Here is a 14,826-nt window from a genome sequence, read left to right on the forward strand (position 1 = left end):
CTCCAGGGCAAGCAAATTCATTGCATTCGTCTTGGTCGCATAAATTACAATATGCCTTATCCTCAATGCGCTTTGCGTATTGCCAATCCCAACTTCTTCCTCGTTTTGGCATTTTTTATGCGTAAATATAAGTGTAACAATAATTAAATTGGAAGCACAGTGCACTAAAAGCAATTTTGTTACAGCGCAGACTTTGCGAGTAAAGAAGAATATTTTATGATACTGTATTCGATAAAATTTCGGTATAACCAATTTGTTATCACATATTCAGAACCTAACATAAGAATCGTATATGTGACAACACACTACACATCACTATAATTGGAGCCATTGTTATTAGGTACAATACCTATAATACTTGCTATTGAACATAATGCCGACAAGCTTTGTATTTACTATCTAAACGATAAAAATGATCCATTTAGCAATTTAGTATTTACTATAATTTTACAATCGAAGCTCTTAAACGTTGATTACTTTTAATTCAGTTTACTTTTTCACTTTAAACTGTAGATTTTTTACTTCTTATAATTTATTTAATTTAATTAAGGAAGTATTAAACAAACTTCTAAAATAACAAATAATTTTTAGTTTAGGAAAAAAGTTTAAGATTAATCCGGTTTATTTAGGTTTAAAAATATATTTAGATACCAAATATGTATATAACCCTGGACAGAGTTCGGCTGCGGGCCACCCCAGTAGTGGTGTATACATTATAGCCCCTTAAGAAAAAAATATTTAAGCCAAAGTGATTAATTTTTTTTTTTAGTAAAACATTTAGTATTTTGAACTCCAATACGAGTACAATTGTGTAAATACGTTAGTCAAACTCAAATTTATAACAAAAAATGAAATTTTTTTAAATACACGTATATTTAAAATTACACGTGTTTCACGTGTAACCGAATACACGTGTAATAGGGACCTCTAATTGAGAGCATTACAGTATTAATATTGAAAATTCAAAATATTTTTATTGTATTGATAATTACGATATATGAGTAACAATGACAATATATTTTTATAAATAGGCCGTCAACACTAATTGTACATATCCACTATAATATAAAAAATTATGCTTTTTTAACCGAATAATTGTCGTTAGATACAATGCTTTTCCTAGTACTAAGTACCTAAGCCATGGATAATTCATAACGTAGGAAGAAAAATATAAACACAATATAAACTAGTTTGGACTATAAATTACGAAAATAATAATTCGGAACCGTTTATGAAGTTTATTGTTAGGTATACCGTAAAGGAAAATAATTAAAACCAGAAGTATTTTGTAAGCATACAATTATTTGCGTATATATAGATATAAATATTCATCATATGGCATGTAGTGTGTAAAGTTTAACAGTGCAGTATTAATTTTTTGAAATACCTATGCCATGGATAATTCAAAAAGTCACGAGAAAAAAAAAGAAACAATGCGATCGAGTAAAAAAAATACTAAGAAAAAAAAATGTATAGGAAAACTATCGAGTACATTCAAAAATAAAAAAAAGTAAGTACATTATTTCTTATCTTACTACAACATTAAAAAAGTTAATCTACGATTAACTTTTTGTAATTAATATAATTTATATAACGCAAATTTTACTGTTATTTCGATGTTTAAAAAAAATTTTCAGAGAAATAGACGAAGTACAAAGCTTAAATAGTAGCAGAGACGCCCAGTCATATAGTGATGGAAATTCTTATGAAGCTGATAGCCCATTAGCCGAGCCCGTCGCGTATTACTCTTGAATAGATATTTAAATATTTATTTTTTTGTTTTAATTTTTAATAATAAACAAATATTATTTTTCTAGACCCAACAGAGAAGATTTCGATTTTGGAGAAGAGTCAAGTAGCACAATTCCGAAATTGACTATTGAAAACACGCCGTATCAGATGACCCTGAGTAAGTAATTTAAATATATTTTTTAATACATGATGTACAGGGTGATTTTTTTACGCCCTACGCTAGTTTACTCTTAAAATAATTGTAATAATATAGCAAATAGCTTTAGGTAATACCAAAAAAGATTAATATTTGAATATTATAATATAACATGAATAAAAATGTTTTCCAAAAGAAACACTACAAAATTACGATTATTTTAAGAGTACACTTCCTTTGTTCAATTACATTTACTTTGGCTTTAGATCGAATCAAGCATACAAATGTCCAGGTCGACGAATCGTAGATATTGGTTGTATATTCGACCAAATTAAAAGTTATGTTCATGAAGGAGGATATGGTTGTTTGTTTATCGATATGCGATTAGCAGATGAAAAACAATATGGACTTCGTTCTGTATTTACATTTATTGTGAAATAAATGTACAAAAATTGAGTCTGAAAAGACAAATCCCGAAACATATTTACCAATTAATGAGGCCGCTGTGAGTGCAACAATATATGTTGGTATTGGATACTCCCAAATTTCAGAGAATTGTTCTACTATGGATATACCGATTATGTCTTCTATGAAATTCACGGAAACTCAAATGGATATGAGTGAAAAAATTCATAAAATAGCCGAACACCAAATGTCATTAGCTGGAATAGAAGGAAAACGAATAGCTATAGAAAATGGATCCTTTGATAAAGATGGAACACCAATGTGTACGGTAGTGGCAGATGGTCAATGGAGTAAAAGGAGTTATAAGACTAACTATGATGCATTATCAGGAGTGGTAAGCAGTTCTAACTTCTTAGTATTATAGTTATTAATAAACATTGTATTATAGTAATGAGCATTAGAAGCGTCTAATTATAAGAATTAAAATTTTATTTACAGGCAACAATAATTGGTTACAAATCGAAATTAATTTTATTTATTGGTATAAGAAATCGATACTGTTGTGTTTGTCAAAGAGCAAAAAATAAACACGTCCCAATTCCAGAACATGAATGTTTTATGAACTGGAAAAAAGGAGCTACCAGTATGGAAGCTGGTGCAATTGCTGAAGGTTTTAAATTAAGTGTTGATTTACATGGATTGAAATATAATAAACTAATCGGTAAATATACATTTTAAATATTAATTATTTTTAAAAAGGGGTTGGCATATTTAACTATTATTAACTATTTTTAAATTTAAATAAATCATTATATTAGGTGACGGTGATTCAAGTATCACTAAAAGATTAGCTGATATTAAGCCATATGAACCGTATTTAACTATTCAAAAAATTGAATGTCGTAATCATTTGTTGAGAAATTATGGTACTAAGTTTTTTGCCATAACAAAAAATACGTCAATTCCTATACATTTAAGGAAACATATACAATCAAATTTTTAGAACTGCAATTACAAAATCAATTGAGTAAAGGAATTCATTGAACAATCAAACAGAAGCTCAAAAATGCAAGGGTAAATATTTTATTCTTTTGAAATTTTATTGTAATTGTAAGTATTTAACTGGTCTGTCATTTGATTTGTAGGCCTAAAAAAAGGATATTGCAAATAGCTTTCGTCATATTTTGGGAGCACACGATAAATGTGAAAAATATTTTTGTACAGGGCCCAAACCTAATGAAATTAATTTAATCGTAGATGCTGAGAAATATAGATTAACTAAAGAGTTTCGTCAAATATTTAATCGATTAGTTATTAATTCTGATAATTTACTAATGAACGTGGATAACAATGTTTGTGAGCAATTTAATAGTGTTATTAACAAACATTTAGGCGGGAAACGTACAAATGTTTCGCAAAGGCAATCGTATAACACACGTGTAGAGGCAGCTGTGATATCCTATAATACATCTGGACATCTATTACAAACTATTCACAAAAGTGTCATCAACGACATAAGTCCGGGTGAAATTTTCGCTTTTATAAATTATTTATAAGTACGTTTATCTAGATTAGTAATAATATTGATTATACTATGCAATAGGAGAAGTTGGGAAAAAATTCCTTAAAAGAAAGGAAAATAAGTCTTTCTTATCAAAATCTAGGAAACTTCTTTTTCACAATAAAAAAATGAAGACATCACATTGAGGTCCAGACCAACATTATGGATTGGCAGAACCGTTACCCGATGATGACGTAACTTTAGAAAAAATAGAAAAAAAAAGATTTTATAGAGTTTCTTAGGTTAAACGAATTCGAACGCTTATCCTTAGAAATAAATACTAGGGACCAACCAAATACACAAATTTGGCACGCTGAAAGACGAAATCGTTTGACCGCTTCCACTTTAGGGCCTGTTTACAAAAGAAGAACGAATACATCATGTAAATCAATAGTATATGATTAGGCAGCGACGGAATACGGTAACGCAATGGAGATAAAAGCCATTTTATTTTTATAACATAAATTTAAGTTTGTTGTGAATCCATGTGGTTTCGTTGTTGATGAACATTTACCCTTTTTAGCAGCCTCTCCAGGTAACAAATTATTGAATTTTATTAATTTTAATTGGACTTATTTTAGTTGGGGTTTTCATATTTTGATGGATTAGGAGAAAATGATTATGTCGTGGAAGGGAAATGTCCATTTTCAGCAAAAGGTACTGAAAGTTTTTTAGAAGCTGTAAATACGAAAAAGCTAATTTAAATTATAAAATAAATATTTCAACTACAGTAAAAAAACCCTAACTAATATCAATTGTTTCAGATATAATTTTGCCGTGTTATAAATCTAGAACGACTAGAATTAAAACGGGATCATAATTATTATTAACAAATTCAAGGACAGATGCACATAAGTCGAAGAAAGTACTGCTATTTTGTTGTTTACGATGATCAATGGGCGGAAGTCGAAATAATACCATACGACGAATTATTTTGGCGAGAAAAAACTGGTAACACAATTAGAATGGTAAGTTGATATAAAATATTGATAATACAATTAGGACTAAGTTTTGTATATTAAGTTAGTTATTTTAAGGTTCTATAAAGAGTGCCTACTCCCGGAAATCGTTAATCCACAATACGTGAAAAGGCTCCAAACAACCGATATAAAAGATCCCAAATCAATATTAGATTGTATAATAAGGAAGTTATGTTATTTAAAATAAAGCATTCAAGTAGTAGTTGTAAATTTGTAAATAAAAAATAGGTCACGCGTATACGTCGTAGTACATAATATAAATAGCAACAATTTCGGATTCAAATCAACAGTGAATCTGGACAAGCGTGAGCGGTTCTTCCTTCTGGAACTTATTCCTATCAAGTTCTGCAATTAGTAAGACGCTTATTGTCCTATTGAACAGCGTTATTGTCTTCTCGTCGCCGTTGGATCGATCAGCATCAGTATCAACATCAACTAAGAATAAAAAGAAAATGATAACTATTCTGTAAGTTTTGAATTTAATTATTCACACCTTTTTTCATGTTCACCCGTTTTCTTTTAATTTTTACACAAATAAAAAGTGGTCGCATAAAATTAAAATGGAAAGCTCAACTTTTTTACTATAAAAATATGTCAATTCTAAAGTGGGATGGAAATTATAACCTAGTAAAAAAGGAGCAGCGAAGGTTTCCGATGTTCGTCAAGTCATTTTTTCACTCAGTCATAATTCCAATTCCATTTTAAAATCGTAAAGTACGGAAAAAATGACAAAAAACTGTGTTCTTCAATCCTAAATGACGACTTATTATTTGTGTAATAAAATAAATAAATTAAAAAAAAAACTTTTTTTAAAAAACAGTAAAAAAGTGAACTAAAAATTAAAAAAAAGTTGTCTATAAAAGCAATTTACTAATCAATTTTAGCACATTTTTCAAAAATGTCAATTACTTTGAAAACAACCGAAAATTAACTACAATTTTAAATAATGTTAAACATCTTTCATTTTTGGCTAAAAACAAAAGTTAAACCTATTCAACAAAGATCCTAAAAAATTTATCGGATAATGTTTTATATTGTAAGTTTTTTTTTAATTTAAATTTAGTTCTCTATTAGTTGTGCCATATACATTTATATTACTTAAACTAAAGATGTATAACATTATTTAAAATTGTAGTTATACAATAAAATTAATATAACATTTTCGGTTGTTTTCAAAGTAATTGACATTTTAAAAAAATGTGCTACATTTGATTGGTAAATTGTTCTTGTAGACAATTTTTTTAAAAAATTTGAGTTCACTTTTTTACTGTTATTAAAAATGTTTTTTTTTTATTTATTTTAATTTTAACTTTTTAGTCCTATCAAAGGTACTTAATAATTTTTAATTTTACAGAGTTTTTCTACTGAAAATTGGGTTTTCAAGACAGGGTAGTGCCATTTTCAATATAACACGATACATTCTAATGTATTTTAACTCAATGAAACCAGTATGGATCAGCGAAACAGAATGGAAACTGTCAATTTATATAAATGTAAGCCATTACGACTATAATTATGATAAAATTATAGACGTAAGAAAGAAACAATAAACTATTGTTATCAAATAGCTAATCAGACATCAGCAGATATCATTGAACAGTATTTGTTATGGGAACACTTCTGTAAACAATCCGAGTTTATCAAGAATACGTATGTTAGGGAAATAGAAAGAGAAAGACAACAAATCAATTACGCAGCTGGGCATTACCATAGAAATAAGAGGGGGCTAATTAACGAAATTGGTAGGTTATCCAATACTTTATTTCGAACTTTATCAGACCAAGAATATGATTATTTTGAAACTAAAATTAGACAATTGGAAAATAATAAAGATAAAACTATTAGTTATTTACTATTTAAAAGAACAAACTGTAATTACGTAATCAGCTGTTCATAGTATAAATACAATAGCAGAAACTATAAACCAAAATGAAAAACCTTTAACAGATAATATAAAAAAAGTTTTAGGTTATAAAAGAGTCCTATTTTTATTTGATTAAAGTATTATTTTAATTGTGTGAATATTATGACATAATCAGTTTTTTTTTATTTTTACTAAAGTATGATAAATGTTTTCATTTAACACATTGGTATGAAAATTGTATGTTTGAGTAAAAGTTGTCTTAAAAATATCTATTATGTATGTATTCATTTACTTACCTATTTAGAAGTTTATGTATTTTTTTATCTAATATCTTTGAAAATTTCTTCATAATAACTGATGTGAATAACGATCGATTTAATGTGGGTGACTTGTGTATACGTGTAATAAAGACGTTCAAAAAAGCTCTACGGTTGTAAAAACGAATAGTTTATTCATTTTTTGTGTATCAAACAACTTGATTAAAACAATCAATTATACAAAAATCAATTTTAAAATAACAAATAATTAAACTTTTACATTTTGCAATGCATTCTTATGGGATTAATAGTTTCTGTTGTTGCCTACTGTAGCGCTGAGTGTCCTAATGCACGGTGTCTTATAGAGAAAAATAATAATTAAATATTTTAAAGAATATATTATTTGAACTCAAATTTCATTTGTATTTGATACAGCTAATTAATAGTTATCTTTCGTATAAGTACTTGCAGAAGCTTGTAGAGGCATAATATTTCACATTAAAGATACAAAGATGTTTCGAAAAGTTCAATTCGCTTAAATAAATGTCCCCGGAAAACACAAACAAATTATAAAACATTTAAAATATCATAAAATTGTTATAAGAATATTATTCCAATATAAAAAAAAAATATATCTCCACGATATATTAATATATTTTTTTCATATATTATATGATGTTTATAGCAATAAAAACATTCTTTATAAATTTTATATTTGAATATAAGTTTTCTTAAAAATATCTATTATGTATGTATTCATTTACTTACCAGTTAATAACATAATATAATAAAACAATTAGGTAGCTATTACGTAAAAAACATTATATATACTATTTACATGTTATATACTTTATAATGCAGAACCCGGCGATACTGAAAACAATTGTAATTCCCAATGTGTTTTTAAAAACGTTATAACTTTGGAACGGGGGGGAGCACTAACGATGGGGTTTTCGGCACAAACCAGCACTAACGTAGCACAATCCGATGATGTTAAAAGAAGTTCAAATTTCCGATGTGGGGGGCTATGGTTAAGATGGCCCCCCACTTTGAAAGCGGTATAACTTTGGAACAGGGGGAGCACTAACGATGGGGTTTTCGGCACAAACCAGCACTATCATAGCACAATCCGATGATGTTTAAAGAAATTCAAATTTCCGATGTGGAGGGGCCGACTTAATGGAGCCAAAAAAATAGGAAATAACGCTGATAAAATAAATACGGTTCTGAAACAAGTGAAGGTAAAACAAATAATGGAAGAACAGACATCAACAACATTTAACAATGAGATAACAACATTGTTAACTCAATGCATGTTTGAAATACAAAATTTAGTAGCTATAATTAATGGAATTAGGGTGGGAAAAGTGCATTCTAGCATAATTTCACCTGAGCACTTACTTGGCGAATTAAGGAATATTAAATTACAACTCAAAGGTGGCGAAGATCATCCGTGTTCTATTGTCGGTGCAGATTGGGTAGATGGGAAGATTCTAGTAATACTGGTTATTCCCATAGTAAAACATAAATGCTCTAAGCTCTGGCAGGAGTAACTATGACTCTTTTAAGGGTGCTACTCTGTTTTCGACGAGCCCGGTCGCCGGACTCTGTCTTTGATTAGATGGGGTTCGTCGGCCGTCTAACGCAACTTATATTAGTAAAACAACACAGAATGAACTTATTTCAATTATGGGAAATTTAATATTAAAAAAAGTGTTGGATAGAGTAAAACAAGCTATGTTTTACAGTGTCATCTTCGATGAAACTACCGATATTTCAAAAATTTCCCAGTTAGTTACTGTAATTCGATATGTCTATAAAAATGAGGTGTATGAAGATTTTGTTGGATTTTTAGATTGTCATCAAGACAACTATAAAAATACTGGAGACGTAGAACCTAAAATAACTGGTGTAATGATAGGACATTCAGTTTTAAGTATTTTGGAAAAACTTGATTTATCATTGGAAAAGTGTGTTGGGATTACAACTGATGGGTGTTCTGTTATGCTATCCGAAAAAAGTGGGGCAGTTAAAACACTAAAAGAAAAAATGAAAAATGCAATTAAATGTTCTTGTTTTAGCCATGATTTAAATTTGTCTATTATGAAAGGATGCAAAATAAAATTTGTAAGGAACGCTTTTGGAATAATGACAGAAATTATACGTTTTTTTAATACATCAGCCAAAAAAAATTTTATTTTAAAAAGTACTTTAAAATCATCGTTGCATTCGTTATGTGAAACGAGATGGGTAGAAAAACATGATTGTGTATTACAGTTTTTCACAGGCTTAAGTTCCATAATCGAAGCCTTAGACAAAATACCAGAATGAGATGATATAAATACAGCAACTAAAGCCGCTTACTTATCTAAATCAGCATCGTCTGGCGAATTTATTTTAACATTGATAACTGTATCAGAAATGTTTACTGTAACATCTCCAATAAGCAAATTGTTGCAATCTAAAAGTCAGGATAAATTTTCAGCTACTATATTAATTCAAAATGTTATTTCTATTTTGAAACAAAAACGAGAAAATAGTAACAGCTGTTTTAAAAAAATATTTGAAATGGCTGATAGTAAGTTTGCTAACTTGGGAATTTCAGGCGGAATTACTATGCCAAGATTATGTAAAGTAACGAAAAATAGGGAAAATCCTCAAACTCGATCAGCTGAAGAATATTTTAGAATTGTGCTCTTTATTCCCTTTCTTGATAATTTAATATGTGATTTGGAATCTAGATTCGATGATGATTTGACGTCGGTTTATGATCTTGACGTGGTCTTGCACAATATAGTCAAAATAAAAAACATTTTCGATGACAAATGCAAATTGGAAAATAAAATAAAAAATGTGATAAATCAATTTGGAGACTTAATAGCCTATGAGCTGAATATACCCAGAGATGTGTTTGATAAAACATTAAATGGTGAATTTGCACTTTGGCATAATTATTAGTTGAACGAAGAACATTTACCGACAACACCTTTAGAAGCATTCGAACGTTGTGACCGTGACTGCTTTTCTGGTATCCAATTATTGTTACTTATGCTTCTCACATTGCCAGCTATAAGTTCTACAGCAGAACGCAATTTTTCATTTATGCGTCGAGTTAAGACATGGATGAGATCGAAAATGTCGGAAGAAAGATTAAAGCGTGCAATATAGCCAGTTTATTGCACGCTCATCGCGATATTGTAATTAACCATGATGAAGTAATCGATATATTTGCCCAATCCAACAGGAAGCTGGATTTTATTATTTAACTATATTTAAAAATGTTTTATTAAACATGTATATAAATTCGGTATTTTATATTTTGGTTACTTGTTTATTTTTTTTAGTTTTTGAATAAAGATATTCGATGCTTTAAAATAATAAAGTGTATCACAAATTTTTTCAATAAAAAAAAAAGTATAATTATGTGTTTATATATATATATATATATACTTATAAATGCATTACTAAACCGCCCCTCCCGTTAACGCGAGCTGGATCCGCGCCTGGGCGCACCATGTGGCTTAGGGTTCGAAGGAGCGTCCATGGTTCGAAAGTATGACGCGTAATGTCTCGCCTTAACTGACCGGGCATGGGTCAAGCGCTAAGCGCACAAAGGCTGGAGTTTGCCTTCACAACCGGCTAACTGATCTTAACCGATTGGTACCCGGGAGTCGCCATTCGGCGCCCGTGAGCGTTAGAGGGGGGCGTAATTGGTGTCACGCCCGTATGGACACCTTGCTGCCACCTCTGGGTACATGAATTACGCCCAGACGGTGGTCTTTAACCCGCGAAGTGACTGTGGCCACAGTCAAAGTCCTAGTCTGCCCTCGTGGAGCGGGGTCGGTCTTAATCAAGACTGACACATGACGGGGCGAATCCCGGTTAGTACGGCGGTGCCACCCGTCATATTGGCCACTTATCCAACATGTCACACAATATAAGACAGCCTCGGATAGGGGTCCGGACCTCAATTATGGCGGACCCCGACAATGTTGGTACGGTGCCCCCCGAGTCAAGTAGTTGTCCTGCGGCGGCCGAATTTAGGTGTACCGTTTGTGGAAGAGTGTTTACCACTAAAATCGGTCTAGGAGTGCACAAGAGTGTTGCACACAAAGCTGTGGCCAATAGCCAGATAAAAACAGACAGGCACAATAAGCCCTGGTCTGCAGAAGAGAGACGCATGCTCGCAAGATAGAGGCGGATGAAATCGTCTCCGACACCGCCGCTTCTAGCCTCACTAACCTTTTGGAAGAACCCGTGATGCCATAATTGGACGGCGGAAGAACCCCGAGCACCGGTGCTTTGTTGCGTCGATGGTCGCGGAACTCCGCCGCACGGGGGAAGCCGTGAGCGCTAGCACCGGCGACCTGCCGCAGGTTCCGGCTGGCGGGGCTGATGTCGCACCCGTCGCGGGCCCTCGGAGTCCCGACGCGTGCGCTTTGCCTCGCCCGCCGCGTTAGACGAGTCCGCAGCCGATTCGAACGCCGCATGCTACGATAGGAACAGGAGTCATGACCACGGGGAATCTACGGAACCCGGGAGAGCGACGACGATACTTTTAGCCGCCCAGAAGGCCGTTGAGCAACTAGCCGCGGTTACGGGTCATGGCGCCGAGCGGCTGGTGAACGCCGCGCGTTCCTTAGCGGAGCATGGCGTCGATCCTTCTGACGCGATTACCAGTTGGTATCGCGAGTATAATTCAGCCCGATCGGAAGTAGTACTAGTAGTGTCCGAACGCGCCGTACCAGAGGCTCCCGCACCGGAACGACCCCTAACGCGGCCGCGTGTTCCAACACCGCGGATCCCCGTTCAGCGAGTAGAGGCGACAGTAGTAAGAGAGCCGGCCCGTTCAGAAGGCCGAGAGTTAACGAAGGCGCGGCGCAGTCCACTGCGCGACAACGCCCCGCCAGAGACTCTCGAACCGGAATGACCCCTGACGCGGCCGCGGGTAACACCGCTCGTCCCCGTCCAGCGCGTTGTGGCAAAAGAGCGTCGAGTTCCGCGCTATACCGGAGGAACGTTTCAGAATGGAGGACCAGACCGGAGAGCGTCGTACAGCGAGTTCTCGGAGGCGAGACCACGGGGGAAATGCCCCTCGCGAAGGTCATGTTCGATTACTGGAGACCGATCGTCGGTTCGCCGGCGGAAGAACCGTGTCCCAGATTTAGCCTCGGGCCGGGTGACAGTGGTAATCCGGCCCCCGTCCTGTACGATATCTTCGCGACGGCGATGTTGCCCGAAGAGGTCACCAAATCCTTTCCGGGTGCCAAGATAGCGCCGGACCCTGATGGGTTTACGGCCCGTCGCTGGCGGAAACTTCCTCTCGGTTTAGTGGCTGGAGTGTTTAACTTGTTCATCGCGTGCGGTAAGCTAACCGATTATCTGGTATCTTCCCGCACTGTCTTTGTACCGAAAAAGGGCGACGGTGGTGACCCAGGTAACTACAGGCCGATCTCGATCGCGTCTATAGCCCTGAGACACTACCACAGAATATTGGCTAGGCGTCTGGAGGCGATGTCACTGGTCGACGCGCAGAGAATATCTTCCTCCTCGATTCGCTTCTCCGGGAGTCACGTCTGGCGTGCCGGGGCCTGTGTCTGGCGTCTCTCGATTTATCGAAGGTGTTCAACACGGTGTCCCATCAGTCGATCACGCACGCAATGCGGAGCGTCGACTTGTGCGAACAATTTGTGGATTACATCTCCAAGTTGTACGCGTGGTCGGGGACATTCTTTCAGGCGAAAGGTCAATGTTCGAGTCAATTCTCGGTACACAGAGACGTGAGACAAGGGGACCCACTTTCCCCGCTTCTATTCAACCTGGTAGTCGACCTCGGACTAAAGTCGCTACCCAATACTGTCGGTTCCCGCATGGGAGAGACTATAGTGAACGCTCTGGCTTTTGCCGACGACGTCATCTTGGTGGCAGGAACGCCAATGGGGCTGAGTCGAGCATGCGATGCGTTCACAAGTCGAATGCGGGACGCTGGTATGAGACTAAACCCTACGAAGAGTGCGACTCTGACCCTAGTACATTCGGGTCATGAGGAAAAAGTCAAGGTTGTTCGCGAGGTCTACTCCATTGCGGGGTCAGACCTCCCGGCGCTTGACCTGAACGACCTATGGCAATATCTGGGCGTCAGTTTCGCAGGCGGGCGCCTCGGCGAATACGATGGCTTGGCTTACGCAACGGCCATCGAGAGAGTGTCTAACGCCCCGATAAAGCCCCAAATGCGACTGGCCTTGGTAAGAATTTATCTCATATCGCGAAGTTGCGGAGGTCTCGGCTGGTAAGTTGCGGAAAATGTCACATGTCACAAGACTGGCCATCCGCCGCTGGCTAAACCTGCCCTCTTCGTGTCCCAACTCGTTCATCCACGCGCAAACATCGGCGAGTGGCTTGGGTGTTCCGGACTTTCTATCGTTCGTTCCCAAAAATCGCTTCAACAGGTTGGTAAGACTTGAGAACTCGACGGTGCCGGCCGTGCGCGAGTCGTTCGTCCGCCATGGCGCACGTACGCTTGCGGGCGCCCGGCGTTTAGTCGAGCAAGACCAACTCAAGCCCACCTACGCCCGGAGTCTTCATGAGTCTGTAGACGGGTGCGAGCTCAAACTATGCTCGGAGGCCGCCGAGTCGGTAGCGTATCTGCGAAAGCCCTACGGTATACCCGTCAAGGACTTCAAAGACTACGCCCGGCTTCGGATCAACGGTCTCCCGAGCCGCAAGCGTTGCAATTGCGAGCGCTATGGCCTCACCGCGTGTCGAGGCTGCGGCGTTTCGTCGGAGACGCTTGCGCATAAACGAAACTGTAGTGAATTTAAAGACTTAGGCTGTTTCACAGTACTTTATTCAGCCTTAGTGCGGTCTGGCCTGGAATTTGGGTCGGTAGTGTGGAACACTAGCCAGGTCGGTCTATTGATAAAATTGAAAAAATCCAGAGAAAATTTTTAAGATTTGCAGCACTTAAAATTAATATGAAAGGTTACCCAATTGTCGACATTGAAAATCGCTGTAACCTTGTCTCGCTAAAAAATAGACGGTCTTATACGGATACTCTATTTATTTTTAAAATTTTAAATGGATATGTTGATAGCCCGGAACTTTTAGAGAGAGTATCTCTCTTAGTGCCAAGTGTAAATACTCGGCACCATAATACTTTTTTTATTGAGCATCAATCAAAGAATTATGGAATATATAGCCCTATATGTAGAATGTTAACTATATGTAATAAATTGTCTAATTTTGAATTTTTCTTTGATAATATATTTAAATTAAAATTAAGTGCTTCAAATTTAATGTGATTGATATATGTGTTAGTTAATAAGGTTGTTAAATATTTATTGTGTTAATGTTAAAGTTGTTATAATGTTATTACTGTATTACATCTGTACTCATTGCTCCCTGCGGGCGTTACTTTATTAAATAAATAAAAAAAAAAAATAAAATAGATTGTGTTAAGAGTTAGGTATGACTTTATAATGGCACCGAGCCCATCTGTTCATAATCCTTTAAATTATGCGCCCGACAAAATGAGCTTTTATTAGCAAAAATATAGATTTATTTATGTAATTTTTATTTATTTGAATTATAAAGTTATTTGATTGATCAAAATTATGTATCATATTTATATAACTTGTAAATGTCAACTTAAAAATATAATGTTTGTACAAAATGTTGTGTCTGTATATAATATAATCTATGTAACTCATATGTGATAAATATTTGTAATAAATATTTTTGTTTATATTTAATAAAAAGTTATTTGTTCACATTTATCAACCGTGTGTGTGTTATATTTATTAGAACTTTCAACATATGAACTGTTTGCCTGCCTGCATTCATGTACATGACTATAATAAAGTATGCGTTGA

The 14,826-nt window shown here is 35.2% G+C and overlaps 1 pseudogene; it reads left to right on the forward strand.

Moving 5' to 3' along the window:
• The first annotated feature begins 1,335 nt into the window (after positions 1–1,335).
• LOC126842254 (uncharacterized) lies at positions 1,336–3,219 on the forward strand (annotated as a pseudogene).
• Positions 3,220–14,826: the final 11,607 nt, after the last annotated feature.

Source organism: Adelges cooleyi, unplaced genomic scaffold (genome assembly GCF_023614345.1).
Source record: "Adelges cooleyi isolate 19-005CV unplaced genomic scaffold, UGA_ACOO_1.1 ACOO_flye_CR_arks_rails_tigmint_CR_PRNA_469, whole genome shotgun sequence".
Taxonomy (NCBI): Eukaryota; Metazoa; Arthropoda; class Insecta; order Hemiptera; family Adelgidae; genus Adelges; species Adelges cooleyi.